Below are 11,285 nucleotides of genomic sequence, written 5' to 3'. Positions count from 1 at the left end.
ACCTACTTATTCATCACAAGGGGAAAGGTAAAAAGGAACTACTCACAATGAATAGAGAAATTGTCATAACATATTCTTAAAACAAAATATTCCACTATAATTATGTATAAAGAAAGTTACAAAACAAAGAAGTCCACAATACCTAGCTTTTTACTTTCCCAAGTACTGAAAATCTCTCCCAAGAAGATCTTCTATGCCCTTGCTACCTTGCTAAATAATCTCTCTACGATATCCCTCCAAATCCTCACCAAACACTGAAATAAAAAGCAATCTAAACTACAATTGAACTCTAGACTTCCCCTAGGATTTCCCTTAGGGTTCAGAGTCTTCACCCCTTCTTAGGTTGTCTAGAATTGCTCTAAACAACACCAAACGGCTTTATTCACATCATAACCATCGAAGGAACTGATAAAAAATTGCAAAACTGTTGCTGAAGCCTAGGCACCAGACTCTCTGTTCATTTCTGTTGAAATTGGCGCCTGGGCGCCAAGTGGATGGTGCTAATGCCCTTAGGGCCATTTTGCTCTATTCACTTTAGCTTTGCTTTGCTTCTTTTTCATTTTGTTACTCATCTACTACCTGTTATACCTACAATAAAAATACAAAAATAGATTTATTTAAAGTGTAATTCCATCCATAAATAGTCAAAAGAAAAAGGAAATTCAGCATGCTTTTAGATATATAAGCTGATTGTGAATGGAGAAAAAGAAGATGAGGGTGTCGGCATGGTCACGAAGTGCTCTTCTCTGCTTTTTCACAGGTTTTGGGTGCTTCTGCTGTAAAAAATGCAGTTTGGGTTTTGAATATGTAAAAAGGGTTATTTTGAGTGTCTGTCATGTAAAAATCTCTTTTCTTTTTAACATTGAAAAAAAGATGGCCACAATAAACAAAGTAATTTTAAGAAAATATATGTGTCAAATTTTACAAATGGAGAAGTTAAGGGATATAATATGATTACAATATTTTCACTAATTTTAGTGAAAGATTATAAATGATATCTTCAGTCATAATTAAAAAAGATATAAATAACAATATAATATTCATAGGAAATGAATATATCACTTGTGATGTTGGCAAAAAAAATCTTTAGCTCTACGAGCTATTATCAAACAACATTGGATGGTTAGCCTAATAAATAATTAGATGAGTACTAATATGGGCCTTGGTTATTGAATGATGTTCATATTGATATGACATTTGGGCAATGGTTTACAAAAACTGTAAAAGGTCAAAGATATGTCACTCATAGACAACCATCAAAAGTGGGACAATAGTAGATGTTAGGCAATGATCAATAAGGAGTGTCAAAGGCTAGACTATGATTGACTTGGTCACTCTTTTCAATGGAAGATAGACTAGGCTAATAAATAGACATTAGATGTTGGTTGTTAGTAGGGAACAAATGACGGTCTATGAGTTATATAAAAGTTTGAATGACACTGAAAGATTGAATTTTCCTTATAGAATCAGAGTCAAATGATTAATAAGATAGGTGTTAAGAATTAAAGGAGTGAATCTTCAAGATGCAAGAGAAGTGTTTGATTTACAAGCTAGAGGTGCTATGATCTCGATATGGTCATAGTTACTCAAGCAAGAACAATAGAAAGAGAGTATTGAGCATGTAAAAGACTTGAATTAAAGGAGTATAAAGCTTTAGAGAGATTTCATCATCTTGATTTACATCTACTATGACACATCATTTATTAGGAATTTTAACATTATCACGTTGAAGTTACAAGATTATTTTTTCTTATGAGAGGAGGGTTGAGAATGAGTATAAAAGAAATAAATAAAAAATTGAGGAGATAAGAGAAAAGAAAGTTAATGTTCATGGTCATTGAGCTCTAATGCTCTCAAGGGAGTTGAGTTTGGCTATGTATCTAATATTGTGGTTGTGTTCATTCTTCCTGTAATTATGACTATTGTATTGTCATTAATTTTAGTAATTATCATGATTTCTTTAGTTTTAAGATAATGATTATTACTTTAAAGTTATAAGGTTTTTGTCATTATTTCTATGTTTTGGTCTATTCAAGATGATATGGTAAAATTAACAACTATCATTAGTTGATTATCATAATAGTAATCTCTTAATTTTTAATAAGACTTTAAGTGATGGTCCTGCAATAATGTTTTGGAACTGTGGTGACCTGACAATAGGGTTTTGACATAACAGTAGCCTGATAATAGTGGTCCAAATATAATGGATGTGTTCCAATAACATTGGCTAGCTAGCGGTGATAGATGCGACACCACTGGTCAAACAGTAGTGTTTGTCAGTGTATCATGAAGATAGTAGTGACCAGCAATACTCATTCAATGATAGTAGTGGTGTTGAAGAGGTGATAGTAGTCTGTGATGGTGAAAACCTAACAAAAATGATCTAACATGAAAGACTGGGTGAAATGAAGATGAGCTGGTGATAGTGATAGTGCACCATCATAGTGGGGGTTGTTACATGTTAGTGATATGGCATAATGACAACTAAGAGATGTTTATCCATCCCCATCGAAGTTGATAGTGTACTAAAATAATTATGATTGTTGGGTGTTGATGATCGGACATAGAAACAACCAAAAGATGATCTAATGACGACAATAATGATCAGTGTTAGAGGCAATAACCCACCACCATGTTCTCACACACAATATTCAAATATTAAGCAATATTTATAATGAAAAGCATCGATATTAATGCAGGCTATAGTCAACTGGCTGCATTATACTGAGGTCATTTGTATATAAGAAGCCATAAGTAATCCAATCAAGGATGTTTGACTAATTTGATTTTATTTGTATGTAAGAAGGCAAGAATGATCCGCCAAGAATATTAGACAAATTTCAAGTCATTTGTATTTAAGAAGCCATTAGTGATACACCAAGGATTTTAAATTGATTCGTGGTCATTTGTATTTAAGAAGTCATGAATAATCCACTAAACATGGTTGATAGATCTGAGGTTATTTGTAAATGAGAAGGCTTAAATGATCCACCTAAGTTTTTTGATCGATTTAAGGTCATTTGTATGAATGATCTACAAATGATATTTGATCGATTTAATATCATTTGTATAAAAAAAGCCATGAATAATTCACCAAGAATGTTTGACCAATTTGAGGTAATTTGTAAATAAGAAAGTCATGAATAATTTACCATAGATGTTCAAACAATTTAAATTCATTCATATAAATAATCCAATAAGGATGTTTGATCAATTTGAGGTGATTTGTAAATAAGAAGCCAGAAACAATCCACCAGTGATGTTTAACTGATTTAAGGTCATTTGTAAATAAGATTACATAAACAATCTATCAAGGATGTTTGACGAATTTGAGGTCATTTATATAAATAATCCATCAAGGATGCTTGATTAATTTAAAGTTACATTTGTATAAGAAGCCATGAATAATCTACCAAGAATATTTAATCGATATGATGCCCTTTGTAAATAAGAAGACATATAATCCACCAAGGATGTTAGATAAATTTGAAGTCATTTGTATGAATAATTCTCCAAGAATGTTTGATAGATTTGAGGCCATTTATATGATTTTCCAAAAATTTTGACCAATATGTCATAAGTTATATGTAAGAAGTCACTTATAATCCAATAAGATGGCACAAATGATCCATCAAGGATGTTGGAACCATCCTAAGTTATTATGCTGAAAAATGTTTGATGACATTAGCTTGTTATGGACAAAGTTAACTAAAGTCCACCAGTGATGTTAGAACCATTCTAGGTTCTTACTTTATGATTCAGGTTGACGACCATAACCCGTATTAGAAGCAGTCGTTTAAAATCCACAAAAGATTTTTGGCATATCTTAAACTATTTAGTTAAAGTGTAACAATCACTCAATGACCATATCTTATTATAAAAGATTTTAGATAAAATTCACTAAAGATTTTTTACTTATGTTAAGTTATTTAGTCAGGTTGTAGTAGTCGCTCAATGATTGTAGCCTGTTATGGAAGAGGTCTGATGAAATTTACTAAGGATTTTTTGACATATCATAGGCTATTTAGTTTGAGCGTAGACATCGCTTTGAAGATCATAGCCTATTATGGAAGATGTCATATGAAATCCACTAAGACTTCTTGACCTATACAAGACTGTTTAGTCGAAGTGTAGCAATCGATCAATGACAATGGCCTACTATAGAAGGGGTTGATTGTAATCCACCAAAGTTTTTTGACATATCCTAAAATGTTTAGCCGGAGCACCTGAATCACTCAATAATCATAGTGTACTATGGAATAGGTCGAATCGAGTTCCCCTGTTACCAATTAAACTTAGAATGAGGTATTAGAAATGTTATGTGTTGCTCGAGTATTGGGTGTAGGTCAATATGGAACAAACATTTTCTTAAAAATATGATTGCAGTCAGATTTTTGAATTACATTTCATAACTTTCTTGTTGTTTATTTTTTGTTCTTGTCCCCCAGTGGAGTTGTTTTTCACATGAGACTAGTCATTTTATATAATTTAGCCCATTGATCAATATTGAGAAGGTTAACTTATTGATCAATTTGAGGAGGAACTCTAGTATGATAAGGGGGAAATGAGAAAGCACTTTTTGTCTGGACATCTCTAGTTTGTGGTTGATCTTGGGATTTGACATAAGTGTCTAATTGAAATTATGGTGAAGGTTACCACTCCCTCCCTCAGCTTAGAAGTAATTATCATGGACTTAATGTCTAAATAAAATGAGGAAAGAAAACCTAGCTACAATTATACCCGGGACATTGACGTGAACATCCTTTCAAAACTATAGTGAAGGTTACCCCTCAACTTGGAATTCTTTCTTATAGACTTGATTTTTGAATGAAATAAAGGAAGATTACCGAACTATAATTACGCCTAGGATGTTAACGTGAATATCCATTCAAGGTTATAGTGAAAGTCGCTCCCCTCATCAAAGAATGCTTCAAAAATAATCATTCATTAACTCTTCCTCACTTTGATGAATCTTAGATATGTGAGAGTTTTCTTTGATAATCCTTGAATTTGAGATGAATTTCTTCAAATATTCATTGGAAAGTTCATCAAATGTATGAATGTTTTCTCTTTGGAGTGAATAAAATCAAATGTGCATTTGAACTTTAAGATTAGGAGAAAACACTTGATAAAGGGACAGGTCAAAAGTTTGCTAAATTTGAAAAATTGATTTGAAGTGATCAAAATGTTCACATGAGTCAGATTTCCCTTCATAAAAATTAATGCTTCAATGCTTAAAACACAGTTGAAATCAACAACTTATTTCATATGCAGAACCTGGAGTTGGAAGTTGTAATAGTAGTAGTTGGTCTAATAGGCCATAATTGGTTGTTGCACATGTAGTAGGTGGTGACAAAGACCCTAGTTGGAAGCTGCACTATCTCCAGTTGACCACATAAGTCATAGTTGTTAATTACAATAGTGTCCGGTGGCACAAAGGTTATAGTTTGAAGTTGTAACAAAAGTGGTTGGTCATATAAGTCATAATTGGTGACTACAATGTCATCATTTGGTCACATATATCATAGTTGTTGACAACAATATTGTTTATTACCCACAAAAGTCATAGTTAGATTCTATAACAGTTGTAGTTGGCCATATAGACTATAGTTGGCGACTGTAATATCATCAATTTTGCACATAAGTTGTTGTTGGTGACTATAATATCGCCAATTTTGCACATAGGTTGTTGTTTATGACTGCAATATTATTAGTTGGCCACATAAATAGTACTTGGTGACTGCAATAGCATCAGTTGATCATAAAAGTTATAGTTGGAAGCTATAACAGTAATAGTTGGTCATATAAGTCGTAGTTGATGGTTGTGATATCATTAGTTTGTCACATAAGTCATAATTTGTGAATGTAATAGCGTAAGTTGAACACAGACGCCATAGTTGTCGACTACAAAAGCATTTGTTGGCCATAAAAGTTGTTATCGGTGGTTGGACCCCTTCTCTTAAAATGAGGTTACAGTTTGACACTAATAGGAACAACCACCATATTTTGGCACTAGCCACAATTTTTATCACGGTGTAAAGCATAAAGAATGATATAGGTGTTAGAAACAACCACGATATTTTGGCTACAATAGTCGAAAGCAATGGTAAGTCGTGGTCGGTGGTCGACAATAATAGGTGTTGACGGCCGATGGTTGTCGACGATGGCTAGTGTCTATGGAAGATGAAAGTTATTGATAAGTCTTCAATATGGGAGCTATATGTTACATCCATAATTGGGATATGATATTTGCAAGCATGGGTCACCACCGACAGGAGGTTCGGAGTAGTTGATGGGTGGTGGTCGACGGTGGTCGGCGACTACGATGCCAGATGTTATCAATGGGGTTTTTATATTGTGTTATATGTTACAACTGTGATTGGGATACAGTGTTAGCAAGTAGGGGTTGCTGATGACGACAAGTGAAGACGATCAGCGGTGGTTGATGGTGGTTGATGGCTATAGAGGTTGGAAGTTACTACTAGGCCTTCAATGTTGCATTACACTTTACGACCATATTTAGGACATGAAATTGGCAAGTAGGGTCATCGATGACAGCAAGCAAGGGTGGTCGACAACTATGAAGGCCAAAAGTTATTGTCGGATCTTCAGCTTATAACAGGTTCTGAAATTCCTTCTCTCTCCCCTCTCCTCCCTCCCCCTTGAATGACAGCAAGCAGGGGTAGTCGACAATTATGAAAGCCGAAAGTTATTGTCAGGTCTTCAGCTTATAACAGGTTCTGGAATTCCTTCTCTCTCCCCTCTCCTCCCTCCCCCTTGCCCCCTCCACTTTCAAATAAAGAGATATGGTTTATTTGTAGCCTTTGGGGAGTAATATTTTAGTTTTTTGGTGAATAACTCCTCCAATCACCTAATCAAATGATCTATATTGATCTCCCTTAATAATAGGATTTTTTTAATGATATGAGTCTTAATGATATTAGAATTAAGCAATCTCAGACTCATTAGGTTTTTCTTGTCGCGACCCTCGATTCAAATATAAATATATCAAATTTAGAGTCTATTTGATCATTCAGTTAACGATCAAAACATTCAAAAGTGCTTTGATTATTTCAAATGGGCTTAATTGAACTCAAATCGAACCCAGTTTGGTAACATCGTGTTCGTCTTATCAAGACGGTCAGCTTGATTATAAATTGCTGAAACAAGAGATGATCTTGAGTTTGAATCTATAATATTTATTACTAAAAATATTACATCAAAATTCATGCTCAATACATCAATACTAAATAATTCTTTGTGAATTTGCATAACGAATTGTTAAAACTTTAAAGTATTTTATTTAACATGCGATCCAATTCTAAAATCCTTGAAAACAAATGTCAGAAAACAAATAAAAATCTTATTTTTTTTCGCTTTTTCTAATTTTTTAAATTCCCTTCTTCCTGCTGCTGTCGTTAGCGTACCGGTTACCGCCCTAACTGCAACTAACGGTACCGTACAGTTTTTAACTAACTAACGGATAAATCCGACACACTTCACGTGAGTTAGTGTCGGTGTCACGTGCCGCCCGCCCTTCTGCCCGTTCAAACATTTAAAGCTAGAAAGCCAAAGGGAGGTGAAAAAAAGGGGGTAAATCTTGGTGTCCGTATGAGTAGAAGAGAAAGAGCTATTGCTGGTCAGGATAATGCTCCGCATGCGACACACCCCCATTTGCTAGCTATCATCGCGCGATCCACCGCGTGCGGAGGCCATCACATGCGCTCTGCATTTATTTACGGCGCTGCCACTATGCGTTTTCCAATTTCCAACCGCACCGAAATTATGCCCATTGCGAGCAGTATATAAATCAACAAGCTATGACTTAAAAAAAGCTAAAAAAAGGAATAATTTAAAGAAATTATTTATGAGGAAAATGTCAGAATTATGGTGGTCAGAAATGGCCGCATCGTTACATTATTAAGGACCTAAAATTGAACCACAATAGCACATTTTAGTGCAAAATAAACTAACTCTCAACAAGTAAGAAATATTATATGCACATAATGTATATATAGATCGGTCGTATTGTAGTGAACAATATCATAATATCATCAAATCAGCACGAATGTTGTCTGTAAATAATATTTCCTTCCTAACAAAAGGACACTTGATGGCCATGAGCTTTGAGAAATTTTGTTAGACCTTACATACTCCACCTATCTAGAGTTGAGCTAACTAAGGGTTTTACAATTTCTACATCCCTCAAAGATAAATGTTAATTTTTGACATAAAATGAGAGCATTTAATGACAAATTTCTAGCAACTATAATTAAGATCTTATTTCATAGGAATATTGTGCCTTTTATTTCACGAATTTTGTGGGATATCAATTAAAGTAAGGCCAGGATGTTGTGGTTTGAGTTGGATGCCAAACTAGGGTTTATCGATGCAGCTCTGTTTACATTTTGGTAACAATGATATTTCTAATAGTCATATTTATCTCTTGCTTGAAATTCAGATTCTTTTGAATTCAATCAAATGAAAGATGTCGCATATTTTCGGAAAAGGCAATACATGTGCTGATTTTTTTGGCTAATTTAGGGGTCTTCTCTTCCTAATTATCAATATTTTCCCACGTTGATATGGATGAACGTTTGAAATGATTGATTTTTTTAGACAAAAGTGTGCTTCCTTATCTTCAATCTTGTTGATATTTTTGCTTATTGCTTATGGCGGTGTTGAATCTTTGTTGCTTCGTTGTTTGTTGGGTTTGGTTACTTCGGTTAAGTCTTTATTTTTAGCCATTGGTTGGTTATGGATTTATGCTGAAATCTATTGTATTATTTGTTGAGTTTCTCTCAACTTTATTAGGCCTTATTTTTTCTTTTCTTCTCTAGCTTAGTCTGAGTTGGTTTACTGCTCTATGTTTGTGTTGTTCCAGATAGCTAACTGGCCTTTTAGCATGGGCTCCTTTTGTCGTATTAGTTGACTTGCAACCTGTTTAATGTCTTATTTTATGTGTGGGCTCTGTGTTTTTCTTTTTTCCTCTATTTAGAGTTGGGGTGTGGTGGTGTGCCTTGAACTCTCCTTTTTTTGTTGGCGTTTTTCCTTTTTGTGTGGTGAGGGTGTGCTGCGAGTCTCCATTTGGTATGTTTGGTACATTTTTTTGCTCCCTTATGGTTGTAAAAAAAAAAATCCTTCATTATCTAATGGAAAATCACTCAAATTGAAGTATATAATCAATTTGTGTGTGTGTGTGTGTGTGTGTGTGTGTGTGTACACACACACACAAAATATTTATTAGCTTTTACACTTATATTTAAATAACATGTAGATGTAATGAAGAGTGGATATGTAAAGTGTCAATCGGTAATTTAAAATGTATAAAGATGAACTTAATAGATTTAGATAGAGCTAAGTATACTGCACATTTTCTACCTAATCCAATGTTTATGCGTAATGCTTATGTCAGATATGATTAAAGATATAACTTGATACTCAGGTTATTTGGATGCCATATTTTGATTTATATATGGTGTAATTGCATGATAAATGTTTTGAGAGTATAGATATTTGGATAGCACGTGTTTTACTTGTAAGTTGTAAATGTGTCGAGTGACACCTTCTGGATTGTATTATGTGACAATTACTAGCATTTAGTTTTTATATATTGGTCCTATAGAACGAGATTTTAAGATAGTCGACGACGAGGTAAATCAAAAGTTGATTGGATACAATATCACAGTAACTATATCAAGATATGAAACAATCATCGAGCATATATATTATGATTAAGCATGCCACAAGAAGAGGACGATCTAGAAGTGGATACTTATTTATAATGGTATAGACCTTGGGCACCACTCTACTTATTGAAGCCTCCTATTCAACACCATGATTATTTCCCTCAATCACCAAGAGAAAGAATAGTGGTATGTGTTAAGTATATTTTATGGCAACTACTACTTTTTTTATCTAGAATGCATAATAATATTATACAAATGAATTATTTCATTTGTACTAAAGCTATCGTAAAAAGATTTTGAGAGGATCGTGATAGAAATGATTGGTTCATGAAATAAAGATATGTTGAGATCTCAGAGCCATCTCGTAGAGTGGAGTAATCAATTTATATTGATTATGGCATTCGATCGACCAAGTGGACATAATGTTGTGGTAAGACCATCTCATAAAATGAATGTAAGATTGCATGACATGAGTGGATTAACATTTGATAATCCATGTCGGTCAACTTCTATTACTCTAAGATTATCAATAGCTGATTCTCCAAGAAGATCTTCAGTTGTCAGAATACGTAGATCTTCCTTAAATGAGTTGTATCTAGAATCATCTACATATGTTGACCAGTCAATATTTGTGGGGCCCTCAAGCCATGCAACTATGAAGACTAATGACATATGTGGGTGTATCAGATGACTTACAATGAACAGCTTTTGATGGTAAAGAAAGACCTTGATTTAATTTTTCAGAGCATATTCATGTTTTGTTTATACATGATGTTAGTCTAAATTTGGGTCCATCTCCATTTTATACATCCCCAAGTCTGCTGAATGAAGAAAACTACTGCGTGTCCCATCAAGCAACAAACAATACGATTGAAGACGAAGAAATTGACATAAAATTGCATGAGCATCAGTCGTGGCATTGATTGGTTCAACCATCATTTCAAAAAATACCTGGAATATAATTCATTTCACCCCGACGTGGAAGATGATATTATTTTGAGTGCATCATGTTTATGAGCATACTTTAATTTGAAAGAAAATAGTATTTGGTTTATTCTTAGCCAAGTCATATTTTCTCACATTTATTTTCTGTTAATAGGGTTTGTCAAACAAGGTTGAATAAATAAATCTCACCTTCTTTTCTGTTATATATATGTATGTATATATATAATATATATGTATATATATATATATATATATATTAATTTAATAGGCTGATAATTATAATGTGATAAATTAAACTAAATAAAACATTAATTAATTAAGTATTATGTAAATATTAATTAATTAAATTAATAATTAATCAAATTTTAATAAAACTAATTAAAAATAATATGCAATTTATATTTATAAATTTATTTAAATAATCTATCAAAAAAATATATGTAAATTGCCCCTACCAGGGCCTTTTTATATAAAACACCCTAATAGGAGGTAATTTATATAAAATGCCCCGTTAATTATTATTATTATTATTATTATTATTTGTGATTCTTTCATGTAAATAAAATTATGTACGTACTCCCTTATATAATTTGGTCATAGAAAAGAATAGATAGTATTCAACGTCGACAATTTAAATGAAATTATATATAT

At 33.1% G+C, this 11,285-nt stretch overlaps 1 protein-coding gene across 1 annotated transcript in view; it reads right to left on the bottom strand.

The window, feature by feature from the left end:
• The window catches only part of LOC110030474 (monocopper oxidase-like protein SKU5), a 41,641-nt gene that overhangs the window by 8,748 nt on the left and 21,608 nt on the right, over positions 1-11,285 (bottom strand). The window lies entirely within an intron of this gene.

Source organism: Phalaenopsis equestris, unplaced genomic scaffold (genome assembly GCF_001263595.1).
Source record: "Phalaenopsis equestris unplaced genomic scaffold, ASM126359v1 Scaffold000725, whole genome shotgun sequence".
Lineage (NCBI taxonomy): Eukaryota > Viridiplantae > Streptophyta > Magnoliopsida > Asparagales > Orchidaceae > Phalaenopsis > Phalaenopsis equestris.
The sequence above is the reverse complement of the archived record's forward strand: the minus strand, read 5'-3'. Positions and strand labels throughout refer to the sequence as shown.